Source organism: Lepidochelys kempii, chromosome 2, assembly GCF_965140285.1.
Source record: "Lepidochelys kempii isolate rLepKem1 chromosome 2, rLepKem1.hap1, whole genome shotgun sequence".
Classification (NCBI taxonomy): Eukaryota; Metazoa; Chordata; order Testudines; family Cheloniidae; genus Lepidochelys; species Lepidochelys kempii.
In genome coordinates this window covers 256157958-256174697 of record NC_136381.1, presented here as the reverse complement: position 1 = coordinate 256174697, position 16740 = coordinate 256157958, and the positions used below count along the sequence as shown (strand labels likewise).

The following is a 16740-nucleotide window of genomic DNA, read 5'->3' as shown; positions in this document are numbered from 1 at the left end:
CATCACAAGAAAACAATGGACAATACGGGTCAACTTTTTTGTTTTGTTTTTTGTTTTGTTAGGGACATAGAAAATAAATGTTGTTATCCATTTTACATTTCTACATTGTAGTTGCATCACTAACCATGATCCTAGGCAGTGGTCTCAGTATACCAACCTTCTAACCATTATTATTATTCTCATTTTACAGACAGGTAAGTTGAGTTGCAGAGGGATTTTTAGTGACTTTCACAAGGCTACTCAGCAGAGTCAGTGACAGAGTCAGGAATAGAACCTAGAACCTGGCACCAGTCCTGTGCTTTAGCCACTATACCATACTGCTCACGGATACAGTCATCCAAAGGTAAACTACTCACATGGTGAAGTTTTCACAAGCACCCAAGTGATTTAGAAGCATAAGTCCCATTGAAAATCTCACCTGCAGTATAAGAGAAGAAATAAACTTACCTTGTTCCACCACTGTAAATTGGCCTCATCATCCAAATCACTTTCCAACATTAGGGGAAGAGGAACTTACATTTGAGATTTTCAGATGCAACATTTTACCCTACTTCACAATTTTTACACTCAGATGGGGAATATCTTCCCGCTTCTAACGATCTATGCTAGATTTGATGAGATGTTGAATAATAATACAAAAAGACTGCCCTATTGTTACAAATACTGTTTAAGAATCAGCACCCCCACCACCATTTTGGTGAGTCTTTCCTAAATCAATGTGCTGTGCTCCCTCTGCTGGTTCTGTGGCAGCAGCTAACACTATTCCTAGGGCTGACCTGACAGGTCATTCCAGTGCACTAATAGAAATGCTGTTAAACCCCAGAGATACCTTTTCAAAGGCACTCGATAAAATGAGGCTGTGGTAAACAAGCAACTGTGTCATTTTCATCTCCGTTCAAAACAATCGGGGGGGAGGGGGCGGAAATCAATGTTTGTCAAGTGAAAAAAAGATAATTTCAATAGGAAAAATATTTCCATGCTTCTAAGATTGTGAAAAATATCAGAAAACTGGAAAAAAAGTCTTGAAATTCTTCTTTTAAACAAGTGTTACACTGTGCACAGAAAATTCTATAATCGATGTTAAAACATTTAGTCAGGATGGAAACTGCTTTAATCGGGATGGAACTATGTCATGTATAGTTTCCTACACTGGGGTTTTGGGTAAAAATATGTTTTAGGTGCCTAAGTCCCATCTTCAAAGGTGACTTAGGCCACGGATGGCCTGATTTTAAAGGTATTTAGGTGGCTAATGATGCAGATAGGCATGTAGTGGGATTTTCAAAAGCATCTAGGCACCAAATTCCCATGGGCATGTAGGCACTTTTGGAAATTCCACATCTGCATCTTTAGGCACCTAAATACCTGGTCCCTAGGGGGGCCTAAGTTGCAATGATATTCACTTAGGCTTCTAAGTACCAGAGATTTAGGCTTCTAAATGCCTGTCTCTTATGAAAATGGGACTTAGACACCTATGAAAACTTTCCCGTAGTCACAAACAAAGCCACTTTTCTGAAAGCTGACTATTAGGTGAACAAAAATGCGAACGACACTAAACCTTAATTTGTCCCTAATTGAAAACAAAGATGATCCAAACCTTTTCTGAGTTTGAAAAAGGCTGGTTAACTTTTGAAACAATTAGGTTTCATTTCCACATTGCTCTTCTGCGTTCTATTAGAGAGCAGCAGAGAATGGGACTTTCAATTTTGATTTTTTATAAATTTAGTAAAAAATTTTAAAAGTCATAATCAGAATGAAATGTTTTGCGTTTACTGAAATGGAACTTCTGAGTGACGGGAAACTTTTTTTTAAAAAAAGTTCTGTTTCACAGAAAATTTTGAATTGGGGGTGGGGGGACGGGGTTATTTCCCCAGATGAGGAATGAAAACAAATGTCAAAATCTCAGGATTTCTTGTGAAACAGAAATTCTGATTCCCAAACAGCTCAAGTAACAAAATATCATGAGCCAGATGCTCAGATCGTGTAAGTCAGCATAGCTTCATAAGTCAGTGGTGCCACATTGATTTACATCATCCGAGGTCCTAGGCCCTGTTCTAAAACTTTTCCACATGTAAGTGTTTAGGGAGGTTATTTGTCAACCTTTTCTACACTGAGGAAGTATAACATACAGCACTAAAGCACACTTAACAAGGAATTCCTCTGACTGGTGGTTCCTCTCAATCTGTACTGTACAACTATCCTTGGCATTATCATGGCCGAGACACAAAATGAGAACAGTTCATATAGCTAATGACCTAGGGATTGATCAGAAGCTCACTGAAGTCAATAGATGTCTTTCCATTGACCACAATGGGCTTTGGTTCAGGGCCTTAGACACCAGAAGGTGTGCTAAGCTTGTCTTAGCTAGAAGCTGCTCTTTCCTTATCTAATGTGTTCTAGCAATGGGGATGTGCAGAAAATTCTACCTGGAATACGAAAAATGTAAGACACTGAGATTTTTCACCGCACCTCGGTTTTCTGAAAAGGCATCAATTTTATTAAGAATTTAAGATATTTTGCCATTTTTTCACTGGAAAAATATCAGATCTTGGAGGGAAAAATGGACTTGTATTCCCTTTGGAAATCATTATTAAGCCAATGACTGAATAAATCCCACAACATTTCTGATGTGTTACATTTCAGAATTCTAAATTCCTTTTGCCTGAAAATCCACTCACATCAAATACATCAAAAACTTCATATCACATTCGTTTGTGATATGAGCCATTTCCAGAACATACAGTAGCAAAGGATATTTGGGGGCTGTATAAAATAGGGAAAAACAAAATGATGAGAAAAGCATCTCTTGGAAATTATGGTCACTCTTGAACAGACTTCTTAGCAAGTCTGCCCTGAGAGTCAGAGTCTGCACCACTCTGAATCAGGAATAACTTCACTGAAGTCAATGGAGACTCACCCGCACAAAGGCTGTGTCAAGTGAAGCAGTCCCTTTCCTGTCAATCTACTGTTCTAGTCTGTTCCCAGCGACTGGCAGCCCAGGAGATGCGCCAGTCTGGAATGTGGCAAACAGTAAAGAGAGTAAAGCATGCTGACATTTTCTCAGCTATTAGGTGTAAGCAAACAAACAAAAATACAAAGGAAGGAAAATAAGCTTGGCACAGATGGGCTTTTTGCACATTGCTTTCCACACACAGAGCAACTGAATCTTGAGTCAGCATAATAATGACAGGTCGTTACAATTACAAGCTGCTTTGGACGTATTACTATTAGGGCTGCTGCTGGTTACGTTCGTATTGTTATTGGTGCTATTCATGCTACTTGGACAAGCATTTAATGTTCCCGTACTCACTTAAATCAAATCTGGATTAACGGCTGAGATAACAACATTATGTGAAACGGTTTAATGGCTGAAGAAGTAGTATTAAACTGGGGTCACATTTCAGCCTTATTGACCTGGGGGCATTATGGATTCAGACTGGGAGCCAATAGGAGTTTTTGTGTGAATAAGGATCCCCAGAATTCCCTTTTTGAGGGGACACAGATGACATGACTGGAGAGGCAGCAGACGTCTCTGTTTTCTTGTTTGATGGACAAATTTGCAGACGATCTCACAGCAAGTCAGTGGCAGAACCAGGAATACAATCCAGGAGTTCTAAATCGCAGTCCTCTGCACTAATCACTAAGAAACACGGTTCAGGAATTCAAAGCAGCCTTCCCTCGATGATTATAATGTTCTATAATCCATGGTACCGAGCTCTGTACAGTCTCTGATTTAACACTACACCCTCAAGCCATCTTTTACTCCATTTTGAGGTTGTTTGTATTACAGTGGCACCTTGACAACCCAGCTGAGATCAGGGCCCCATTGTGCTAGGCACATATACAAAGTAATAGTCAGTACCTACCCCAGAAACCTCACACACCTAATAGACATAGGAAGCATGATCATCCCTAATTTGTAGATGCAAAGCTGAGGCCCAGAGAGATGAAGTGATTTGCCCAAGATCATATGTGAAATCTGTGGTAGACAGCTTTTCAGAGCCCAAGTCCAGTACCTGGGTCAGAGCCTGGGTTAACTCAGGGTGCAGTGAAATCATACCCTTAATGGGAACACAGCAACTAGTGAAACAGACCAAGAAACTCTTGAAGTCACCTAAGTTTGCAAGACTACATAATAATGTTCCAACTGCACAATATTAAAGCAAGCTGCTGTGCATGGACAGATCCATCTATTCATACTGAACCTCACCAAGTTCTTTAAAATTGGGCGTTCTCTTCATATTTAAAATGACCCCCTTAATGACCCCTGGACTAGATGACCTTCTGGGGTCCCTTCCAACCCTGATATTCTATGAATTCCCTGTAGGATTCTCCATGTTTTCCCAGTTTTCAGATGCTACCTTCTCACTCTGAAAGCTGTTAATTCAGATGAGGCATTCAGATACTATGGGGAAGTCAGTATAGATCTCCCCAGGGAAAGGGGTTTGTCCACATGGAGCAGCTCGCAGGGACAGAGCCTTAATTTGTTCCTGACCCCCAACCGGCAGATACCCTGGAGCCTGAGAACTGATAGCTTTGTAATTTGATCCTGCTGTAACTGCAGATACAACTCCTGTTTATATACATGTAATCCTTCTGCCAGGTGGAGTTGGCAGCAACAAGGGCCAGGTTCAATATCTATGGGCTCCTCTTAACAATACAACACAGAACTTAAGCAGGCCCCCACCCAGTAATCTGAGGAAAATTAACACCACCCCTAGACACCTCTAAGAGGTAATACTTCCCCTCTTACAAGCATTGAGCCTGTGTATAACAAATGAGAACTTTTATTAAAGAAGAACCAAGCATTAGATTGATAAAACACCCTACCCCCTGATCTCCACTGGGATTTGGCATCCCTATCCCCAGCTTAGCGAGTGAGCTTCAGTTTAGGGTGACCCCCTCAATCAGGGCACGCTAAGTACAGTTCTGCTTCCCTTCACTCACAGAATAAGGATAACAACAGTTCATTACCTCGGCATCAAATACTAAAATGATTAGTAACCCAACACCAGCCAAAAGTGATCATTTTGCCAAAGCAGCTCCACCATGCTGTGCACCTAGGCAGAGTAGGCATGTCTATGCAAACACAGTCTGCTTCTGAAGTCTTTTCCCCCAGCTCATCACTAGATGTCAAGGGAAAGCTCATTCAGACCCTGCTTACATACATGTGCAATTATTTGAGATACTTCTCAGTTCAGAGAAATAGCATATGATCCCCATCCTAAAAAGCTTGCAATCAAATTTCACACTCTAACATAACAAAGGGGCCAATTAAATGGGAGGGGGCAGGAAATCCAGGGTTGAGAGTTACAGGAGTAGGTAGATATATAGGAAAGGCCAGTGCACACCATGGTTGAACCAATTTTACATTGTATACATTAAATATACACACACAAATAAAATAGTCTCTGACAACTTCCTTCTTGTAGGCATTGGCAGAGCTTGTTGGGAAAGTTTTTGACAAAAAAAATTTTTGTCAAAAATACCAATTTGTCAAAACCAAAACTTTTCAGTTTCAACAAATTTTTCAACTCAAAAATTTTTAAGAAAAAAGGTTTCAAAATTGTCAAAATATTTCACATTTTCTCAACAAAAATTTCCATTTTTCCAGCTCAAAACAACTTTTCATTTCAATATTTAAACTAAAAAGTTTATTCAAAAGATGAAACTCTCAGGGAAATATTTCGATTGCTCTGAAATGATTTTTTTTCCAGATTTTTGGTTCACAACATTTTTTGAGATTGACATTTTGTCCTAATTGGGCAAGGAAAAATGTTTTGATTTTTCAAAAAATCTTGTGGGACAGGGAAATGTTTCCCACCTCGTTCTAGGTTTTGTGCTAGGAGTGGGCTAAAGAGTTGGAAGAGGAGAGGGCACAGACCTTGGAAACTTGTCCAGTTCCAAGCTAAGGGGCAGCTTGGATGAAGGCACTAAAATGATGGTGGGAGAAGCGGTTGAACAGGGCACTGAAGTTGCAAGCGGGGTGTAAGACAGACAGCACAAGAGATTGGATAAGTCAGTGGGGGCAGAGTTATATATAAGACCACACCCCTTGCAACCACTGGATCATCAGCAGGGTCAAACTCAGGACCTACTAGTGCTAGAAGCATGAAGCATTACTGCTTGAGCTACAGGAATAAATTCCATTACCTTCTACCTGCAGTATACTCTCAACCTCTAATGTGAGCTAACAGCTGTAGGAGGGACAATGACTCTCCCTTTGCTCAGATGGTTTGCATATGCAGAACTTTGAAGGTGAGGACAAGTTTGAACTTGATGCAGTGAAGAAGAGGAACAAAGGAAGGGGTTTAAAGAGAAGGGGGATGTAGTCAACCTGTTGAGTCAGGAGGAGGATTTCAGCAATTAGATTGTGTAGGGAGAAAGCCGGAGAGGAGTAGGATGCAGTAGTTAGCCTAGGAGGTGGAACCGGCCCAGCAAAGGACTTTTCCAGTAGTTCTGTATTATTTTTTTTAAACTCTCTGAGCTGTCTGCCTTAATAAGATTCTGCTGCAGCGAGATCCACAGCTTAATTATGTGATACTCAAAGTAGTATTTTGCAAGTCCACAAGTAGCTCTCCCCAGTCTGATGCAACTGAACTGGGTATCTCGGAGCCTGATTCTAAACCCACTTACCCCGGTGTAACTCCACTGAGATACACCTGATGTAAACAGATGCGAGATCAGTGTTTGTCCCTTATTTTACAAGTAACTTTCCCACTGGGAGAATCTGGTCAGAGGGTTAACTACGCTGATTTATGCATTTCAGGTTGAGTGCTTCCCTTGTGCAAGTTTATCTTGAAAATACCAGACGTAGGGCAGGAAATCCAAGTAGAAGTAAAACAGGCCTTACTGTTTGGAACAGGACACATTCTTGTTCCAGATGATACACATGTGGCTACTCAAAGGATGTCATCAATGGATGTCAATTGTTTCCACTTCTTTCTTTCTTATAAGACACCTGCAGACAAGGACAGAGGAGGAAGTATGAAAAGGACTACTCCAAATCCTTTATTCCACTGATTTCCAGCAACAAAAATCTCCCTACATAGCACATTCCAGTGTCCTTTGTTTAACTCCCCTGCCCTACAAAGATTAGAGCACAAAACCTTTGCTTTCTGGTGCTTTGTAGGCTAACCTATAGGTTACTCTTTGATAAATATCCAGCCAGTCAAGGGACCATTAAGGTGTTTTCTCAAGCTGTGAAGTTGATATTTTGTTCAGTGTTTGTTAACCATTACAATGTTAGCCATATATGGAGGGGCTTACTGGCTTCCAAGCTTAATTTTGCTATCAGTTTTGGCAGGCTAGGTTAACTAGTGTTGATATTTTTGTCAGTTTTAGCCATTCACATCATCATCAAGTGCTTTATAGTTCACAGTTCTGACTTTCATATCTCATGGGAGGAGGCAGGAGGGTTTCACACTTATCAGAACAATTGTATCCTTGGGGTTTGACACACACACACTTTGAAGCAAACAGAAACCCACCAGGAATGGATTTTAGTGCTCTGGAAGCAAGCATTGACTAGATCCCAGTATAACATAAGCAGGTACAGGGCAAATTTCCTAACAGAGCCATGCATATGATACCTGCAGTATGACAGTCTTGAGCACAAGTTAACAGTCTTAAGAAGTTCCACCATTGTGCACTGGGTTGAGGTTGTGAACCAGCATCCATCATCAAGGCAAATCCCAAAGGAATGTAGCCTCCTTGCAGATCAAGCACCACCTGGATCAATATCTAACTAAGGGTATGTCTACACTATAAAATTAGGTCGAATTTATAGAAGTCGGTTTTGTAGAAAGCATTTTTATACAGTTGATTGTGTGTGTCCCTACACAAATGCTCTAAGTGCATGTAGTCAGTGGAGTGTGTCCACAGTACCGAGGCAACCGTCGACTTCCGGAGCGTTGCGCTGGGGGTGGCTATCCCACAGTTCCCGCAGTCTCCGCCGCCCATTTGAATTCTGGGTAGAAATCCCAGTGCCTGATGGCGCTAAAACATTTTCGCGGGTGGTTCTGGGTACATATCGTCAGGCCCCCCTTCCCTCCCTCCCTCCCTCCGTGAAAGCAGCAGCAGACAATCGTTTTGCACCTTTTTTCTTGAGTTACCTGTGCAGACGCCATACCACGGCAAGCATGGAGCCCGCTCAGGTAACTGTCACCGTATGGCTCCTGGGTGCTGGCAGACGTGGTACTGCATTGCTACACAACAGCAGTTTATTGCCTTTTGGCAGCAGACAGTGCAGTATGACTGGTAGCCGTCATCGACATAGTCCTGGGTGCTCTTTTAACCGGGTGCCTGGGCAAACATGGGAATGACTCAGCCAAGTCATTTCCCTTTTAAGTTTCGTCTCGTGGCGATTGAGTCCTACCGGCAGTGCACTGTCTTTTAATCAGCAGCCAGCAGAAGATGTTGGCCAGCAGTCATACTGCACCGTCTTCTGCCGAGCACCCAGGAGATGACAATGGCTAGCAGTCGTACTGCACAGTCTGCTGCCAGCAAGATGTATAAAGATAGACAAAGTGGCTCAAAACAAGAAATGGACCAGATTTATCTTGTATTCATTTTCTCCTCCCTCCCTCCACGAAATCAATGGCCTGCTAAACCCAGTTTTGAATTCTATCCTTGAGGGTTTGAGTTCTATCCTTGAGGGGGCCATTCAGTTTCTCACAAAGCCACCCACTTTGTTGATTTTAATTCCCTGTAAGCCAACCCTGTAAGCCATGTCTTCAGTCGCCCCTCCTTCCATCAGAGCAATGGCAGACAATCATTCCGCGCCTTTTTTCTGTGCAGATGCCATACCACGGCAAGCATGGAGCCCGCTCAGATCACTTTTGCAATTAGGAGCACATTAAACATCACACACATTATCCAGCGGTATATGCAGCACCAGAACCTGGCAGAGCGAAACTGGGCGAGTAGGCTACGTCAGCGCGGTGACGAGAGTGATGAGGACATGGACACAGACTTCTCTCAAAGCACGGGCCCTGCAATGTGGGCATCATGGTGCTAATGAGGCAGGTTCATGCGGTGGAACGCCGATTCTGGGCTCGGGAAACAAGCACAGACTGGTGGGACCGCATAGTGTTGCAGGTATGGGACGATTCCCAGTGGTTGCGAAACTTTTGCATGCGTAAGGGCACTTTCATGGAACTTTGTGACTTGCTTTCCCCTGCCCTGAGGTGCAAGAATACCAAGATGAGAGCAGCCCTCACAGTTGAGAAGCGAGTGGCAATAGCCTTGTGGAAGCTTGCAACGCCAGACAGCTACTGGTCAGTCGGGAATCAATTTGGAGTGGGCAAATCTACTGCGGGGGCTGCTGTGATGCAAGTAGCCAATGCAATCAAAGATCTGCTGATATCAAGGGTAGTGACCCTGGGAAATGTGCAGGTCATAGTGGATGGCTTTGCTGCAATGGGATTCCCTAACTGTGGTGGGGCTATAGATGGAACCCATATCCCTATCTTGGCACCGGAGCACCAAGCCGCTGAGTACATAAACCGCAAGGGGTACTTTTCGATAGTGCTGCAAGCTCTGGTGGATCACAAGGGACGTTTCACCAACATCAACGTGGGATGGCCGGGAAAGGTGCATGATGCTCGCATCTTCAGGAACTCTGGTCTGTTTCAAAAGCTGCAGGAAGGGACTTTATTCCCAGACCAGAAAATAACTGTTGGGGATGTTGAAATGCCTATATGTATCCTTGGGGACCCAGCCTACCCCTTAATGCCATGGCTCATGAAGCCGTACACAGGCAGCCTGGACAGTAGTCAAGAGCTGTTCAACTACAGGCTGAGCAAGTGCAGAATGTGCATTTGGACGTTTAAAAGCACGCTGGTGCAGTTTATTGACTCGGTTAGACCTCAGCGAAATCAATATTCCCACATTTATTACTGCTTGCTGTGCGCTCCACAATATCTGTGAGAGTAAGGGAAGACGTTTATGGCGGGGTGGGAGGTGGAGGCAAATCGCCTGGCTGCTGGTATGCATATCCAGATACCAGAGCGGTTAGAAGAGCACAGGAGGGTGCGGTGTGCATCAGAGAAGCTTTGAAAACCAGTTTCATGACTGGACAGGCTACGGTGTGAAAGTTCTGCTTGTTTCTCCTTGATGAAACCCCCTGCCCCTTGGTTCACTCTACTTCCCTGTAAGCTAACTACCCTCCCCTCCTCCCTTTGATCACCACTTGCAGAGGCAATAAAGTCACTGTTGCTTCACATTCATGCATTCTTTATTCATTCATCACACAAATAGGGGGATAACTACCAAGATAGCCCAGGATGGGTGGTGGAGGGGAGAAGCACCAGGAGGGGTGGTGGAGGAGGGAAGGACAAGGCCACACAGCACTTTAAACATTTAAAACTTTAAAACTTATTGAATGCCAGCCTTCTGTTGCTTGGGCAATCCTTTGGGGTGGAGTGGCTAGGTGGCCAGAGGCCTTCCCACCGCGTTCTTGGGCATCTGGGTGAGGAGGCTATGGAACTTGGGGAGGAGGGTGGTTGGTTACACAGGGGCTGTAGTGGCGATCTGTGCTCCTGCTGCCTTTCCTGCAGCTCAACCATACACTGGAGCATATTGGTTTGATCCTCCAGCAGCCTCAGCATTGAATCCTGCCTCCTCTCATCGTGCTGCCGCCACCTTTCAGCTTCAGCCCTCTCTTCAGCCCGCCACTTACTCTCTTCAGCCCGCCACCTCTCCTCCCAGTCATTTTGTGCTTTCCTGCACTCTGACATTGTCTGCCTCCACGCATTCATCTGTGCTCTGTCAGTGTGGGAGGACAGAATGAGCTCAGAGAACATTTCATCACGAGTGCATTTTTTCACCTTCTAATCTTCACTAGCCTCTGGGAAGGAGAAGATCCTGTGATCCTTGAAACACATGCAGCTGGTGGAGAAAAAAAAAAAAGAGGCAGTGGTATTTAAAAAGACACATTTTCTAGAACAATGGCTACACTCTTTCACGGTAAACCTTGCTGTTAACATTACATACACAGCACATGTGCTTTTGTTCCAAGGTCACATTTTGCCTCCCCCCACCACGTGGCTAGCCCCTCCCCGTGGCTAACAGCGGGAAACATTTCTGTTCGGCCATAGGCAAACAGCCCAGCAGGAACGGGCACCTCTGAATGTCCCCTTAAGAAAAGCACCCTATTTCAACCAGGTGACCATGAATGATATCACTCTCCTGAGGATAACACAGAGAGATAAAGAACGGATATTGTTTGAATGCCAGCAAACATACACTGCAATGCTTTGTTCTACAATTATTCCCGAGTACGTGCTACTGGCCTGGTGTGGTAAAGTGTCCTCCCATGGTGGACGGAATAAGGCTGCCCTCCCCGGAAACCTTTTGCAAAGGCTTTGGGAGTACATCCAGGAGAGCCGCAAATGCCAGGGCAAATTAATCATTAAACATGCTTGCTTTTAAACCATGTATAGTATTTTAAAAGGTACACGCACCAGAGGTCCCTTCTCCACCTGGCGGGTCCGGGAGGCAGCCTTGGGCCGGTTCGGGGGGTACTGGCTCCAGGTCCAGGGTGAGAAACAGTTCCTGGCTGTTGGGAAAACCGGTTTCTCCGATTGCCTGCTGTGAGCTATCTACAACTTCATCATCATCATCTTCCTCATCCCCAAAACCTGCTTCTGTGTTGCCTCCATCTCCACTGAAGGATTCAAACAACACGGTTGGGGTAGTGGTGACTGAACCCCCTAAAATGGCATGCAGCTCATCATAGAAGTGGTATGTTTGGGGCTCTGACCCGGAGCGGCCGTTTGCCTCTCTGGTTTTCTAGTAGGCTTGCCTCAGCTCCTTAAGTTTCATGTGGCATTGCTTCGGGTCCCTGTTACGGCCTCTGTCCTTCATGCCCTGGGAGATTTTGACAAATGTTTTGGCATTTCAAAAACTGGAACGGAGTTCTGATAGCACAGATTCCTCTCCCCATACAGCAATCAGATCCCGTACCTCCCGTTCGGTCCATGCTGGAGCTCTTTTGCGATTCTGGGACTTCATCATGGTCACCTCTGCTGATGAGCTCTGGCCAGTGTGGCAAGCTGCAGGTGACCATGCAAAGAGGAAATTGAAATTCAAAAGTTTGCGGGCCTTTTCCTGTCTACCTGGCCAGTGCATCTGAGTTGAGAGTGCTGTCCAGAGTGGTCACAATAGAGCACTCTGGGATAGCTCCTGGAGGCCAATACCATCTAATTGCGTCCACAGTACCCCAAATTCGACCCGGCAAGGCCAATTTAAGTGCTAATCCCCTTGTCGGGGGTGGAGTAAGGAAATCGATTTTAAGAGCCCTTTAAGTCGAAAAAAAGGGCTTCGTCGTGTGGACGGGTGCAGGGTTAAATCGATTTAATGCTGCTCAATTCGACCTCAACTCCTAGAGTAGATCAGGGCTAAGAACTTAAAGTTGTAAGCAATTATCCACTATGGACTAAAGCAGGGGTTGGCAACCTTTCAGAAGTGGTGTACCGAGTCTTCATTTATTCACTTTAATTTAATGTTTCGCATGCCAGTAATACATTTTAATGTTTTTTAGAAGGTCTCTCTTTATAAGTCTATATATTATATAACTAAACTATTGTCGTATGTAAAGTAAACAAGGTTTTCAAAATGTTTAAGAAACTTCATTTAAAATTAAATTAAAATGCTGATCTTACGCTGCCGGCCCGCTCAGCCCATTGCCAGCCTGGGGTTCCATTCACCTAGGCCAGCAGCAGGCTGAGCAGGGCCTGTGGCCGGGATCCCAGCTGGCAAGGGGCCAGCAGCCAGAATTTCAGACCGGCAGTGGGCTGAGTGGGGCCGATGGCTGGGATCCCAGACCAGCAGTGGGCTGAGCGGCTCAATCCGCTGCCACTCAGCCCACTGCCAGTCTGGGGTTCCGTCTGCCAGCTCCTGCCAGCCAGGGTCCCAGCTGCCGGCAGCAGCCCTGCTTAGCCCGCTGCCGGTCTGGGATCCGGGCCCTGCCCACATGGAGTGACTACCTACCTTCTCCCTGGTTCTAGCCCATTCTCTTCCTCTCTCTCTCTGCACTGAGCTGAAGGTGGGAGTGCACTGAGCACAGGGCTGGGGGTGAAGGAGCAGGCTGGGTGTTGGGGTGTAGGGTCTGGCCAGGAACTAGAATGAGGGAGGGGGCTCAGGGTTGGGGCAGGAGGTTTGGGTGTGGAGTGCTTAGCTGGGCACCTCCCACTTGGTGCGAGGGGTGCAGATGGGATGGGGGGGTGCAGGAGCTCCCGTTTGGTGCTCAGGGTGGGTGTGGGAATGTGGGGGGTGCAAGAGTCAGGGCATGGGGTGTAGGGGGGCTGGGTATGTGTGGGGGGTGCAAGGGTCAGGGCAGAGGGCTGGGTAGGTGTGTGGGGAGGAGAAGGGATCAGGGCAGAGGGCTAGGGGTGTGTGAGGGGGGTGCAGGGGTCAGGGCAGGGGGCTGGGGGTGTGGGCTAAGGTCATGGGGGTGCTCCCAGCCCCCTGCCCAGAGCGGCTCATGGCAGGGAGCTGGAGGGGATATGCCCTGATTCCACCCCCCTTCCCCAAGGCCCTGTCCGCACCTCTTCTCCGCCTCCTCCCCAGAGCAGTGCACGCACTGCGGCTCCACTTCTCCCCCTCCCTCGCAAGGGCCATCAGCTGATCGGTGGCAGGGAGAGGAGGAGGGTCAGGAACAAAGCACGCTGGGGGAAGAGGCAGAGGGGGGAGCTTGCCTGCCCTGCAGCAGCAGCCGGCAGAACCAAGCTTCTTCACCCTGCCCCCGTGGGAGGGGGGCAGAGAAGAGCGGGCAGGATTTTTAATGGCATGCTGCTGCCTGCCGGGGTCCTGGCCTGGGTTCGGCAGCAGGCTGAGCGGGGCCAGCAGCTGGGACCCGGCAGGCAGCAGCGTGCCATTAAAAATTGGCTTGTGTGCCGTCTTTGGCATGCATGCCATAGGTTGCCAACCCCTGGACTAAAGTAAGACAATCTTGTTGTGTGTTTCTAATACTGCCACCAGGTGATGAGGGTGCATAAGGCATGAAATAAAGATGGCTAACTAGCAAGAAGCTACTGTGTCTGTATTATAGACTTTGACAACTAGTAAGGAATGAAAGGGCTGGCATGCTAGGTTTGGTTTGGATAAATCTGAACAAGACACAGGAGATGATGGTGGGTAAAGCTAAACCATAAGGAGGAATCTGCAGGGGATGTGGCTGCTCTCTCAATTGAGGGTGTGTCAGGAGGTGGAGATTGGGGTCCAAGCCTGGCAGTATCCAGCGGCGAGAGTCTGTGGTCATATTGCCTAGTGGTGAGAGTCAATAGCTGGAGGTATGGGAACCTGGGCCCTCCTTGCTCCACCAGGTTCCAGTCCAGGCCCCAGTGAAACAATAATTCAAAATGTGCAGCCTAGAGATGGGTGCCCCTAAATCAGCTCCTTGGGCCACTTCCCTCTCTCGCTTTGGTTCCTCTATCTGTGTCACTGGTTTGCCTCTGGGTCCCTCCTGGAGTCCTCTCTGTCCCACGAGGTATCCTCTTGCAGTCACATCTTGACCTCTGCAACAGAAAGGCCTGGGGCAGCTTAGCAGTGAGGCCTGGGCCCACCCACATCAGGCCTCAGAAGTTTCTTGGCAGGAGCCTGCAATACAAAACTGCTCCCCTGCTCCATCCACCCAGACTGAGCTGAGCTGCTCCCTTCTGAACTCAGCCTCCACTGTGAGCGTGCCCAGCAGGGTCCCTGGGTGGGGCTTTCTGGGCCCAGAGCTGCTCCTTAATCCTTTCCTCACCAGTGTGGGGCTGATACACCCCATCACAGGGTGTATGACCTAGAACCTGGCTATTTTGAAAGCACCTCTCACTCTCCTTGGGTTTGTCATTCTTTACTTGTGCCCTAGTTGTCCAAAGATGAAATCCATGCCACCTTGTGCTGTTAGCCTGTCAGATTTCACACATGCGGAACTGGCTTGGGCAATATGTGGATAGCGTGAGAAACACCCAAAGGACAAAGGAAGTGGTGATTCAATAGGTGGTGCTGTTCCCTGAAATCATCTATGCTACCTGCCCAGTTTTAGAGGACATTGTGCTGTTACGAGTGCTGTCTTTCAGATGAGATGTAAAAACAGAAGTCCTGACTACTTGTGGTCATTAAAGACTCCAATTGACATAACAGAGATTGTTGTGACCACATTCCAGCCCAGGTCATTATACTTTGCCTACCTAACTTGCAATTTCAGTTGGACACAGGATTTTATTTAACTTCCTGTCCAAAAGTTCCTCACTATAAATAGCTGCACTTCAGTGGTGGATGACATGATTCCTATCCACCACTAATCTCACAGCGATGTCATAAGGTTTAATTAACATTTGAAAAGCACTTTGAGATCCTCATTTAAGAGATGAAATGGCAGTACAAGGGTTTATCAGTATTAACCCATGGCCAGGCTACCTCCCTGCTATACAAATGTAACCCTTCTGTCAGGTGGCACTGGCAGCAACAATATCTAGGGGTTCCTCTTAACATTACAAAACAAAACTGGCTCAAGCCCGCACCCAGTAATCTGGAAAAACTAAACACCACCTGTGGGTACCTGTAAGAGGCAATACTTCCCTCCCCCGCTTGCAAGCACTGACTCTGTGTATAACAAAAAAAACCCCAGAACTTTTATTAAGAGCAGAGGGAAATATGGCATTAATTTGGGAAAACACCACCACAACTGAAAAGTAAGTAAACAATAGTAAAGTAATAATAAGTTAAACCTTCACCCTTCAGTATCATGGGCAGTAGTCCTGTGTGTCAGTTTCCCCCCTTGAGGTGTGAAAATCCAACAGAGGCCACTCCATTTTCTCTGCAGCGCCCAATGTATGGTTTGTTGTCCAACATCAGCAATGTCCCAGAATCAAGAAGTGTGTTTGGGTGAATCCACCTTATGCCTCCGGGGGACAAGGGGTGGTCAAGTAATACCACTGTCTCTCCTAATTCATGCCTGAAAATTTCATTCATGTGGCCAAGACCTCACTCTACAGGAATTGTTTTCTTACTGCAAAATAAATAAATAAATAAATAAAGCCAAAACATGCCAGTAGATTGTGGTTTCCCTGATCAAAATTAATCTTTGGGCTATGGGAATCCAATCTCACTTTCCAAAAGCCATTTCCGATTGCTGCCTATGTGCTTGACCCTGACTTCTGCTGATCGATGGGGCACTTGGTTTCAGGCTCCAATTGAAAATTACTTCTTTGGATTGCCTTTGTTTTCAAAGCCAGGAAAGAATTGTTCACAATTCTGAAGGCCACTTGGCTATAGGCAAAGTACTGAGCAGCTCATAGGAGCACTAATTGGATCCAGTATACTGACTGACCTGCCTTGACACTAAGGGTATGTTTTTACTACAAAGTTCACTCTGGTGATCAGCACTCAGGTGCAAGCACTAGGCTGGCCTCGCCTGGATGTGAGGAACCACACTGCAAAGCCCTACCTGAATTTCCATCTCCTCACTGGTGCTGAATGCCACCATGTGTGTTACTAGGACTTCTGGAGACTTATCTCATGGTACTTAGTACTGCAAGAAGCCGAGCTGCTCCATGATTCTTTCCCACCCTGACATCTGGTGGTGAGCTGTGGAAAAGGACTTCAGGGGCTGATCTCGTTTGCATGGGCACACCCACCCTGCCTAGCATGATGGACTGCTTGCCCAAATGGTCACTTTGGCTGCTGTGGGATCCCCAGTCTCTTTGTTATTGGGGCAGGAGTAATAAAGGGTTGTTATCCTGGTTATGTGAA

General features: G+C 46.1%; 1 protein-coding gene across 1 annotated transcript in view; it reads left to right on the top strand.

Annotated features, from left to right (window-relative positions):
• Positions 1-12747: 12747 nt before the first annotated feature.
• NUB1 (negative regulator of ubiquitin like proteins 1) overlaps positions 12748-16740 on the top strand; it is a 374246-nt gene continuing 370253 nt past the window's right edge. The window contains exon 1 of the mRNA XM_073334644.1: positions 12748-12751. The gene's annotated coding sequence lies outside the window, so the exon portion shown is untranslated. The remainder of the gene's footprint in view (positions 12752-16740) is intronic.